Source organism: Blennius ocellaris (genome assembly GCF_963422515.1).
Source record: "Blennius ocellaris genome assembly, chromosome: 13".
Lineage (NCBI taxonomy): Eukaryota > Metazoa > Chordata > Actinopteri > Blenniiformes > Blenniidae > Blennius > Blennius ocellaris.
In genome coordinates this window covers 5,500,621-5,513,213 of record NC_137662.1, presented here as the reverse complement: position 1 = coordinate 5,513,213, position 12,593 = coordinate 5,500,621, and the positions used below count along the sequence as shown (strand labels likewise).

Below are 12,593 nucleotides of genomic sequence, written 5' to 3'. Positions count from 1 at the left end.
CCTTTTTGTCTTTTGTTTTAGTTAAACTTGTTGGATCTTGTCAATTTGAACACGAAACTGATAAAAATAACACAATCAAACTGTTTACCTGAACTCACATCGCAGAAATTACTCGGCACAATATCACCTGACAAGTTCACCTGAATTTTATGTGACTCTACAAAATCTTAATCATCCTCTAAATGCATTTAAAACCAGAAGCCAATTCATTTAACTTGATGTGGTATTTCTGGAAACAAATGTGTACAGAAATTAAACCTTGAATATGTTTATTTTTGTCAAAATGGCCAAACACTAGCATGACATGTGAATCGCATGTGTGAAGTTGAGTTTTTTTTTAATTTAATTTTATTGCCTTTGGGTCAGCTGGTCACAATAATATCGTGTAATGTAAACAGCATTAGAAAGTCTGCCATACCAACAACAAACTATGCTTCTTACCATGCGGACATGCCTGTGCAGAGGGAGATCAGGTGTAATGTGGTTCTTTTTCTTTTTTACTTCCTTCACTGGCAGCACACAGCTTTTCCTTTTGTGTTTGTGGCATTTAACAGACGCTTTGTTTTTCTATCAGAAATGAGTCGGAAGGTCCTCGTGAGGCTTTCTGCTTGCAGGTGAACAGTATCAACATTCTGCAGAAGGCCTTTAGGTGTAGAGATTTAACGTCGAGGAAAGCAGTGGAAAAGGTGTGCGTTGAATATTTGATGCTGGAGGGGAAACGGTCCAGAGTGCTGCTGCTCAGTGTGTCTGCATAACCAACGAGGGTGATGATGAGGCAGCCCGTCCACTTCCTGCAGACCTGCACACACACGCACACACACACACACACGCGCGCGCGCACACACACACACACACACACACACACACACACACCAGTATGGAACATAAATCACGCTCACACTTACTGTGAGTGATTATATACAAACAACTGACTGCACATTCAGAGTCCAACAATATTTCTTTACAACTTTGCAAGAGTCATTTTGAGGGGGAAAAAAAAATATATATTTTTTTTAACAGTTTAAAGCAGGGGTCTCAAACTCCGGTCCTCGAGGGCCGCAGCCCTGCACGATTTGCATGTCTCCCTGCTTCCACACAGCTGATTGCAATGAGCAGCTCGTTATCTGGCTTTGTGCTGAATGTGGTGATGAACCATCAGGACATTGAGGAGAGGGAGACGTGGAAAACATCCAGGGCTGCGGCCCTCGAGGACCGGAGTTTGAGACCCCTGGTTTAAAGGATACAAACGACCCACTCACTTCCTCCATGGAACGTTCAAGAGGAATCTTGACCACACGTGTTTGAAACTGTGCCGTTTGCAATTAAGTCTGAGTGTTTCTCCAGCATCGTTTCTTTGGCAACATTTCAGGGAGTCGATTTGCTCATTCAAGTCACAAAACCCCATTATTTAAGGCTGAAATTTCCTTCGGCAAGATGCAGCTACTTTTAACAATAGAGCGTCTCTGCTGACAGCGATGATAAATAGCGAGTGAGTGGAAGGAGAATGAGACAAGAAGTGAGTCTGTCATGCACACTGGACGTTACCTTCACTGCACTACGTTTCAAGTCACGAGTTCAACACGGAGCTTGTCGAGCTCTGCATTTACCCAATCTGTGTGAAGTAATGAGACTGGGGAAATCAAGGAATTCAAACTTTCCACATGTTGTCTCTTTTCGCTGAATGCTGAATGACTGTGATTTTGCACAATGAAGTTACTTAAAAGTCCCGTTTTTTTGTCCGTCAGACTCGAACTTCAATCCTTTTGGGTTTAGAAATGATGCTCGCAGGATTGCGTCACCAAGGAACGATGCAATCGGTGATAATGAGTAATAGTGTCGGCTCTTTTTCTACACCCAGAGCTCACAGTGAGTGATGCTCATTCATTCAGCTGCAATCTTCATCGGGGATCCCTGCAAAGTGTGATTGAGGTCTCCAGTTATAAAAGAAAACTTGGCGATAGAAAAGGCAATTCACCGACCATTAAAAATGTGGAGCCAAGTCCTTGAGAAATGCTGCAAAATTAGAACCAGGATCCTGCACTGTGACTGGAAACACTCTAAAAACCCTCCAATCAGAATATTTTGGAAACATCTCAGAATATTTTGGCACGCGAGTTCGATACAGTTGCCAGAAACGTACTTACTCAATGCACACATCACGTTGTCGTCTTCATCCTTCCCCTCAGCAGACCTGCAGCGGCCTGCTATGAGATTTGATACCTGCTGCATGTGGCTGCAGCTTATTCAATTTAACTTATTAGCTTTATTATCGATTCAATGCTCTAAAAGCATTATTGCAGCACAGCGGTGGATGGTTTTATGTTTGCAATTAATTTTACAAGCTTGAGTTTGTCTTAAGATCTGAAAATCCATAATTTATTTATTTTTTTAATCAAAATATTTGCAAAATGCAACGTAATCCTGTTAGCATTCAGTCTTCAAGCATCGTTAAGCTCACTCTCAGAGCATCATTAGCCAGCAGCCACGCTTGTGTCTTATCTTTTACTCTCCTCTCTTTCCTGTTCATGCACTGTGAGGTTTCTGCGGTTGCTTTCCTAAAACTATGCGAGTGCATTTAATGGACCATTAATGGAGTCTTTACTTTATGGCTGAATGGATTTTCTTTCTTCTTCTTCTTCTGTTTGCATTGTTCTGTATCTTGATGTCACTAATGAGAGCTTATATCTTACATGTGGATCTTCATATAGATGCATGCTTGCTGCATAGCTAAATCCACCATTAATAGTTCCTGTGAAGCCTCCCATGTGTTCACTGCATGCGCTTTAGGTGGTCGTGTATGAGAAAAGGAATCAGCAGCTGACAGCCAGGCTGCATCAAAAACAGTCAAAACTCCCAGAGGAGTTTCGAAGACTGGCAGCTCAAAGTAGAGCCGCCTGGCTCCCCTCTCTGACTGCATTTTCAGTTTCACGGTGACGGTGCTGATAAATAGGCTCAAGTCTGAGGCAATACCAGTGAGTCAAAATTGGGCCCTCGAGGATTTCCCTCCTGGATCCAAACTACAGTTATTTCTCTTTCTGTCGTCAGTCTTATCAATATGATTGGAATCAGAGGATGTGAAGACTGCGATTGGTGTTAATTGATGATTCATTTCAAAATAAAGTGTGAGAGGATAGTAGTTTGCGTTGGGTTTCTGAATGGTTTGCCGTGAATAGCAAGGATAAGTTTTGATGGAAATGGAATTCAAACCTAAAAGTAGTAAATATAGAAATACGAAATAGTGTGTGAAACCCTTTGACCGTCCTTCATTTTCTGCATGAATTGGACATCAGGAGATTTTCATGTAAATCTCAGATGTACATTTAAGCAAATACCACAAAAACAATATCAACATTTCACTACTTTTCATAATAAAACAGATGCTGCTAAAAGAGAAGGAACCTTTGAAAGAACCTTTGGATGAGTTGCAGTTGCTACAACTTCAGACCAACAAACAAAAAAAGAAAAAAGATTTCTTGCTTTGGAAGAATTAATGTTTAACAGCTGAGACACATGAGGTACAGTTGATGGGACAACACAAAGGGTCACACTAATGAATATTGAGTCTAAAGTCACCATTATAAAAGTAGTTTTAAGACTGTATTCTGTTGCAGTCATGTTGTATTCGTGTTAACAACATAATGCAGCAAAGGATGATAATAAGATGTTGATATATGTACAAACTAAAAATGGAAAGATGACATAAAAGAAACTATAGAAGCAAATCATAGTGTATCCTGTTAAAAATATTATGAAGAATAAACTTTTTTAACTTATACATGTAGCTATTTGTATTACATACATACATACATACATACATACATACATACATACATACATACATACATACATACATACATACATAATTTCATTGTTTTGAACTCCTTTTACTTCCATATCCTAGTTTTTAGTGCACAGTTTAACCAGGGTAACATTATGAGACCATACAGTCAAATTTAGGGGAAATAAAAACAACAATTTACCAAAAGCAGCAAAATCAAAAGAACAAAGAGAAACTTCCAGCAGAGACTGAGAACTTTGCTACCATCTGGTTGGACAGATTAAATTAAGTGGAAATGAAAAGAACTGAATTTAAACCATGACGTCTTAACAGCCTGATTAAGGTCCTGTAATCAGTTGAGGAGCTGAACAAGGAGATTTCTCAAAATAAAAATGAAAGTTGACATAAATATAATATGACACAAGGTTGTGGGTGTGTTGTTTTTTAAAAATTTTTTTATATGATGCTTGAAAGTAATGACATTCACTTCTCTAATGGATGTCATTAATATATAATTATTCTGAAGAAAATCTATCCAGAATTGTTTTCTCAGTTCTGGATAATCTCCACAATCACTGTCAACAGTGTTTTTCTACATAACCTACAGTGATGTCAGGTATGAAAAGCCTTACAAAAACATCGTAAAGGGCTCAGTCACGCCGTTCTGTTTTCTCCAGATGAGTTAAGTGATTTACAACCTCCAGATTTAATCTCCACACATCCCTCAGATAAAAGGTGATTATCCTGTGGGGAGAGCGGAGTGTCGTTAATACGGCTGTCGTCTGTGTGCATCACGCCTGCAGGCTGAATAAAGAGCTGCCGTTCATCCCCCATTATGTGACCACCTCAGATTCTCTGCTGTCTGTCAAAGCCACTCAGACCTGACTGCTTCAGACGGACGGACTTCCTGCGGCTGCCATTTTTACCTAATTTTCACTCTGCTTTGAATCTTATTTTTCATATGAGATTCAAAGCAGCTTCCGCTTGGTGCTGTTTGGTGTCTTTGATCATTCAGAAAAATGTTGGAAATGCCCCTTTCTGCACTTTATCATTAAGTAATAAATACAACACTTTCTCAATTTCCTCTTCAGGTTTTCCAGTGCTTCTGTAAAGATGATGGCTGCACGATGAGACGCGTTTCGGATCCTCTCATTGTGTAGTAGCTGGAAGATAGCCCCCCAAAAGAAATTAAATTGAAACACAGCACACTTCAGTGGCTGCAGGGGCTGATTTAGACGACACCACGTCACATCCTCAAACACAGAGGAGGACAAAGGGAGATATGTCTTTGTATCTGCACAGGCCGTTCATTTGCATGCGATCAGACGCTATAGTCGGTAGAAAATCTACTGAGCATGTTTATATGTAGATATCTTCCAGCACAAGCTCACAATCATCAATCATTTACTCTCACTGAGTTCAATGCTGGGTACCAATTAAGTCGAAGCTTGGGGTGTTTGGCTCTCCGTTTGACAGCTTGGCACGAGTTCAGTTTCACTTCACTGTTACAGCCTAACTTTGAGTCCAGGCTTCTCTGCTTAATTAACGTTTTTCCTTCTTCCATCTGCTGCAACTGTGAACAGAACACAGAATCTGCACATAGGCATTGCAATATCATGAAAATAATGGAGCTGCAGTGGTGTAATGGTGCCATTGTTCAGGCGCTTCTGCTTGAGTCGCCTTAGTTCTCATAAAACCTACTGATAGATCTGTTCTGTCCTAATTTGGCCCTTTGGTATTGAAGGTACAGTAATGAGGTTCTCACAATGATCAAAGTTAATACTGTGTATATATGTGTGTTTATGAATTTATGTAGAAGATCTGGATTCATACAATATGGTCTCCTGAGCCGATTCACCAAAGTGCTTTTGTCCTTCCGCTTCCCATTGGGAGGACAGTTTTTGGGGCTATAAGCACTGTATATATGCATGGATATAAAGAGAAACAACGGGCTCAGCACACAAACTGCAAAAACCCAACATCCATCACTCTTCTTCAACTGCTTCATCTATCTTTGGGTCACAGAGTGCTGGAGCCGATCCCAGCTGGAGAGGTCAGGCTCCAACCCGGACAGATTGACGCTCCATCAAACACACTCATGTTTCTGTTTATACATAATTTAGAGACACATTTTAACCACAGAATGCATGCTTCTGGAGTCAGCAACAGAGAAAAGCTTCAACATAAGTTTCAATAACATGCAAACATCAAATGTACTTACCCAAGTTATAACTTTGACCTGATTTTAGATCATTCAATATATTGGAAATTAATTCCCTTATCAACTTCAGATCAGATCTGAGCATCCTGCAGGGTATGACTCACTCACAGCTCTTTGGTCATCCTTGACTGGGCTGCGTAAGGTCAGCATAACAAATAATACATATATAACATATAATACATACTGCAGTCGTAGGTTTAGCCACATTTGCAGGGTTTGCTTATATTTAAAAAAGTCCTCCTTGACATGAATTGCTCAGCACTTCCTAGAGGACGCTGTCATCCAATATGACAAAACTAATGTCCAACCAGTGGAAGTTCACCGTTGGCCAAGACAGCAAAGTCTTTCCCAGTTCACACACGTTTGGTTCAGGTGAGTGTTCATTTGAATGTACTGAGACAATAAACACCACCAGTTTCAGCACTAATTATATGTCTCTCCAGGATGTGAGAGTTTGAAGCACGCCGGCTCTCACTTCCCTGTACGTGAGTTCTCGATCTCTATCAGCTCTCTCATTGGCTGCTTTTCTTTCTTTCCTCTTTGTTTTTCTATCTATATATCTCTAATTATAACATGTTAATTGTCCGTTCATAAATACAAACATATAACCACGTGCTGTGAAGTTGAACCAGTGATCATTAAATCAGGGATGTTGAACATATGGCTTAACCGTCAATGACCTTGAATTGAAGCAGCTGCTGTTTCTGGTTTATTTACTGTACCTTGGGGCCGTTGTTTTAGTGGGATTAGCAGTCTTTTTTTGTCATTTAGAAAGCTTCTCTCATTCTCAATATTTGTGTGTGCATTTGGACCCGGATCAATGGAAAAATGTAGGGATATGTTGCTTTTTTTAGTTGCAAGAAAATTTCAGGAGAAAATACATGCATGGTTTTGGAAATATGACCATTTTGCTTAAAGAGGCTTCATTAAATCTTTGTAACTTACAGTATTTCCAGGTACTCATGCTAAAGCGAAGGGGAAACATTTATAGTTGTGCTTGTTGGGAAATTATTTTACTCTCATTTTACTTTCCTGGCCTATTCTGGATCAAAGCAGGATCCGTCACATAATTGTATAAAAAAGTGGTACAGGTGTTAAAAAAAAAAAAAGAAGAGAAAAGAAAAGAGGGTTGCCAGGTGTGATAGAAAAAAAAAAAAACGGTCATTCAAAATAAGCTGAAACTCCAGCTCAACACTAGAATTGAAAATATGCCAATAACAAAAACCCTGCTGTCGTGCTCATAAAGTGGTTTCATCACTGCAACACGTAAAACAGAATAACACCACAATTATTAATTGGGCAGGCATTAAAAAACATTTTCCAAAAAAAAACGTCTCATCCACCCACTGCAACATAAGTCCTGCTTTAAGCACATATTATCACAAGATATTACTCAGAATCATGTCAAATTCAGATGTTCAGGTTGATTATTTTCTCCTTCTTTCACATTTATAGACATCAAACAAAGTTTCAACAAAGTAATTTCCTCTTCGCCGAATCATTCTTTTGTGTATTTCCCTCTTCACTTGACCCACTCGTAATGTTTCTCTCTGTTGTTGTTGTTGTTGACACCGTTTCCATCTCCTCGGTGTCGACTCTTCATTGATTTCATTGATTTACTCTAACCCAAGGATGGACGAGTTTAATCATTGTGAAGGAAGCAAAACTTCCGTCCTTACTACCAGAAGACTTGCTCAAATGTGCCTAAATGGACCTTAATCCTAATTAATTAGACGTATTTATGTGCAGGGAAGTTTTTCCGATCTGCCCCACGTCTCCAATTAAAGTCTTCTTATCCCCGAGATCCTGCTGTAAAAGCCTTTAACAATGAAACAGGCACAAATGGACATAATACTAATAATCGTATCAGAAAGCTGGGGCTGGTTGTTGGTGCTTATTCTTCGGGGTCTATTTTATTTGAAATCTCAGAGAAAATGAAACTACTGTTCGTGCTTTAAAATGATGATTTAAGTGCCAATTAAAATGTATTGTTCATCAGTATGCTGATATTCAGTAAACCAGTGAACGAAGAACAGAATTAAGTTGTATTTTTATCTGAAATTGACAAATATTCATCAAAGAAAAATACATCAACAACCCTACATGAGAGTCAAGTCATCAGTTTTAGATTCAGCTACTACATTTTATTTAAGTATTTTTGTTTGAAGGGAAAAACAAACAAACAAAAACAGAGTTTAGGTGATGATAGGCACGAGTTACAGAGTCAGTCTGCTTTTATAAATCTGAACATAAATAGTCAGGGCAAAGAGGAGCCGCTTTGGAATTCTCTGGTGAATTCAGAAAATGACAAGTAAATACCAAGAAGTCAGTCCCAAGGGAATGTGTGGCTAAATGACAGTAAAGCTCATCTATTGCAGGAATATAACTACATGCAGACAAAGACATCCTAAATAAAAGAGAAAGTAAGGTTAAAACATATTTTTGTTTTGCTTATAAATCTACTTAAACCACTATTTGTTACACAAGAAGATGATTGTATTCAATTACAGTTTTTTGTAACTTGCTCAACCCATACTGTCCATTATGTAGAATTATGAGAAATGATCATTAGTTATTAGAATAAATGTAATATTTTTTGGGGTGGATGTTTGTATACAGATGTGCTTCCTGACAACAGCAGCTTGTCAATAGAAAATAAATGATGTTGAGCTGAAAAAGGCAATGGAAAACACTTAAAATCTTTAAATTAAATTAAAATCGCACAGAAGAATAGTTCAGTCTGTACAGATTTCTGTCTGCACAGATATTAGTGGTACTCATATTTTCACTCACTTCTCCTGAGCTGTGTTTTCTAAAAATGTACTCGATTACATGTCCTCAGCGGGGTCAGTGTCGCTGCAGGAGATCCGTCCATCTTCTACACCATTTAGTCCAAAAGGAGGTTTCTGATGTGCTCTAAATGATCAGTCTTGTTACAGATGTTACAGCCAGACGTGAGACGAACTGCCTCGAGGTGAAGGAGAAGTGGGCCACTCTGACCTGAACCTTTTAAAAGAGATTAAAAGAGAGTCAGGAGGCGGCTCAATAACAGCTGATTCACAACCAAAATATCACCATAAGGCTCCCGAAACACAAGGACACTTATTATGTAACAACGTGAAGAGAGTCTGGCGCCCCGCCACCTGCCTGAGCCAGAGGCTGTGAAAAGACCCGAACCGCCCAGCGAGCTGTCGGTGTAAAGAAAAGGTCAAGCGGCGGGTCAGACTCGTCGTTTATTTTTGTCGAGGAGTGAGCGAGTCAGCAGAAAAACAAAAACAGCCCGTGCAGCCGGATGGAGAAGACGAGACACGTCCAGCAGAACTGAAATGTCTGTTGGTTGGCTGCTGGTGCGCGACCACAAACTGACGCAGCCTGAAAATATCCGGACGTCTTTAGTCGAATTGGAATCATTATATCTTTATATATTGTGTGTTGTTGTTTTTTAAAGCATCGGCTCTTGTGAGCTTTGGCGGTGTCCTTGCAATGGTTGAGATATTCTTTTAAGGATTTGAAAATAATGTTTGCAACACAATGAAAAAGCCCATAGCTTCATATCTTGAGTGGTGATTTATTGCACTGATGTTTGCTGCTTCGTGACACTGCAGTGGCAGTGCCCTCCAGTGGTGCTGACGATGTTTGCAGAGTGAAGATGACAACTCTGAGCAGTGGCACGTGACACGAACTGATTTCTAAATACATTTATATCCACACTGTGCAAGACTGGAATCAACTTTGGACGACAATACATTTTGCATGTAATTACAGCAGCGGTCATTATTAAAGACACAATCTTAGGAGCGCTGCTTTGAATAGGAAACATTTTCCTTTCAATGATGAAAACAAGATTTTATAATTACTACCAAATTGATTTAGGCCGTGAACAGCTGAGTTTTCACATGACTGTGACTACTGCCATTTCTTTTTACCTGCAGGAATATTATATATATTTAATTATTACATTTAGCTCGTCCAAATAAGTTATAAAATTAAATACAATTCCTTGATAATGTATCATTGTGTCAATATGTTTCTGTTCAAAAGCAAGAGAAACACCTGATTATGTGATTGATGTGCTCTTTTACTAATGAGCGAGTGTAACACTCTTGAACTGCGACTAAATGTGATCCTTAATCTCGTTGATGCAGTGTGGAACTTGCTGGGTCTGTTAATGGTGTTTGTTTATGGGTCCTTATTGCTTTTGCAGTAAAGCCGTTTGAAGCGAGCTGCTGGTGGGTCATAAAGGACATAAAAACAAGGCATTTGTAGGAGCTTTATCTCTTTAACTCCTGTCCTGTCGCCCCCGATGTAGTTTGCAGAGAAATAAGGCTTCACATCCACACACTACTCATTATAATGCAAACCCTGTACGACTGTTCAGTCACAGGCCAGTTTCACTGTCACACATTTGACATGAGCTTCAGTTGTCTTGGAAAAGTTAAATAAATCAATATAATAAAAGCAAAAAAGGGTTTGAAAACAACACCATGTCTTATATAATGTCTACTCAATTTCCTTACTTTATTATTGTCATTACTTTCATGTCAGATTCATTTACATTTTCAGTTAAGCTGAATAATTGTTATAAATTAGTGTTTTAGCTTCAAAAGTAATACCTCCAACTTCCAGAATTGAGTTTTTGTTTCATATTAGTAAAGTCAAGGTCAAAGTGAGCTTCATTGTAAATTGTAATGTACACACGACACTCTGTGGAATTGAAATTTCATCTCACATTCAACATATAGCTTAAAATAAAAACTGAACAAGTAAACAAACAAAAAAGCTGCTTTCAAACTAGTTTCTCTCTATTGCGACCTCCACCTGCTCAGCCCCTCTCACCTGTTCCTTCACACCTGATGCAGTCATGTTTGAGAGTTGTGAAGTGTGCTGGCGCCCTCTGCTGGCCCCTCCGTGTCAGTACACAGCTGCGGGGCTGTGAGACGAACAGAGCTGCTTCCCAGTCTTTGCGTCTGCTCTGCATTTCAATGTGCTGCCTTTCATCCCGCTGAATACCAGGAGGTGGAGGAGTTTACCTCTAAGAATTACTTTGTGTGAGTCTGAACTCAAATGTCATCATGTTGATTTATCTCCCCTCTTGCCTTTCAGTCTCGGCGAATACAGCTGCAATTATTTCACCAGGCTTTGTACCTGTTATTTATATATTATTATTATTAGTAGTAGTAGTATTATTTCCTATGCTGTGCATCAGCATCTGCAAGAGTCACTGGGTTTCTGTGTCAATATCTGAGGAAAATACCCAAGTCATCAGCAGAGGAAGTAATCAAACATCAGTAAGAACAAAAGACTGTCAGCAAGGTAAGAGGAGACACTAAAAGATGAAGACGGGAGGAAAGAGAAGAGCAGGTCATATCATCACCCCCCCCCCCCCCCCCCCCTCTCTCTCTCTCTCTCTCTCTATGGGTGAAACGTGAGCTTTCTATTAGAGGGAAAGGGTGGTGAGATAGGAAATGGGAGGGAGGGAGGGATGGACAGAGGGAGGTGGACCAACATGCGATATGGCGAGATGAGAGGAGAGGAGGAAAGTGAGACAGAGAGGAAAAGGGAGGGAAGGAAGCAAAAAAGAGGAGATGATATAAAAGTGCTAGGATAGATAGATAAACACACACACACACACACACACACACACACACACACACACACACACACACACACACACACACACACACACACACACACACACACACACACACACACACACACACACACACACACACACACACACACACACACACACACACACACACACAATCTCGTGTCATCTCAAACACACACATTTGTGATGCGGAGCGGGACACACTCCCCTCCCCTGTGATTCCTGGGGAAGAAAGAGAGAGAGAGAGAGAGAGAGAGAGAGAGAGAGAGAGAGAGAGGGGGGGGAGAGAGAGAGAGAGAGAAGCAGCAGCAGCTCATACCGACTTACACTTTTTCCATCACACACACGCCCCAAGAAGCTCACATGTATTTCAGAGTGGATGAGAAACGGAGGGATGCATCATGAAGGTGAGCTCTACTTTTTCTATTTCTATCTATCTATCTATCTATCTATCTATCTATCTATCTATCTATCTATCTATCTATCTATCTATCTATCTATCTATCTATCTATCTATCTATCTATCTATCTATCTATCTATCTATCTATCTATCTATCTATCTATCTATCTATCTCTCTATCGAGGTGTTCAGACTATCGTTTCACACTCCAGAGGCTCCTTCAACTCCTGGTGTTCATGTTTGTACATAAAGGGCAGTCTTGATGTCAGTGTTGTCCGGGAGGACAGCTGCTGTGCTCATGGTGATAACTGGGCTTTTGTCCTCCGTGTACATGCAGGACATGTTTTCTTTTGTTTGTTTGTTGTTGTTGTTGTTGTCTCCACACTCGTGATTTTTCATAAGCAGTCGCTCAAATGTGACAAGGTTGCCTTCTTCCTCCAGGGCGCCTCGGAGCGGCTCAGCCTTGAGCACATCTTGAAGAAGAAAGTGCTGTTTTTGAATTGGACGTGTGAATTCCTCATTCACCGGCTGCCACGTTTCTCTGATACTTTCATTCACTTGATAATCACAGGATAAAACCAA

General features: G+C 40.0%; 1 protein-coding gene across 1 annotated transcript in view; it reads left to right on the top strand.

The window, feature by feature from the left end:
• The window catches only part of LOC308138115 (inactive phospholipase D5), a gene marked incomplete at its 5' end in the record, with an annotated part of 64,938 nt that overhangs the window by 873 nt on the left and 51,472 nt on the right, over positions 1-12,593 (top strand). The window lies entirely within an intron of this gene.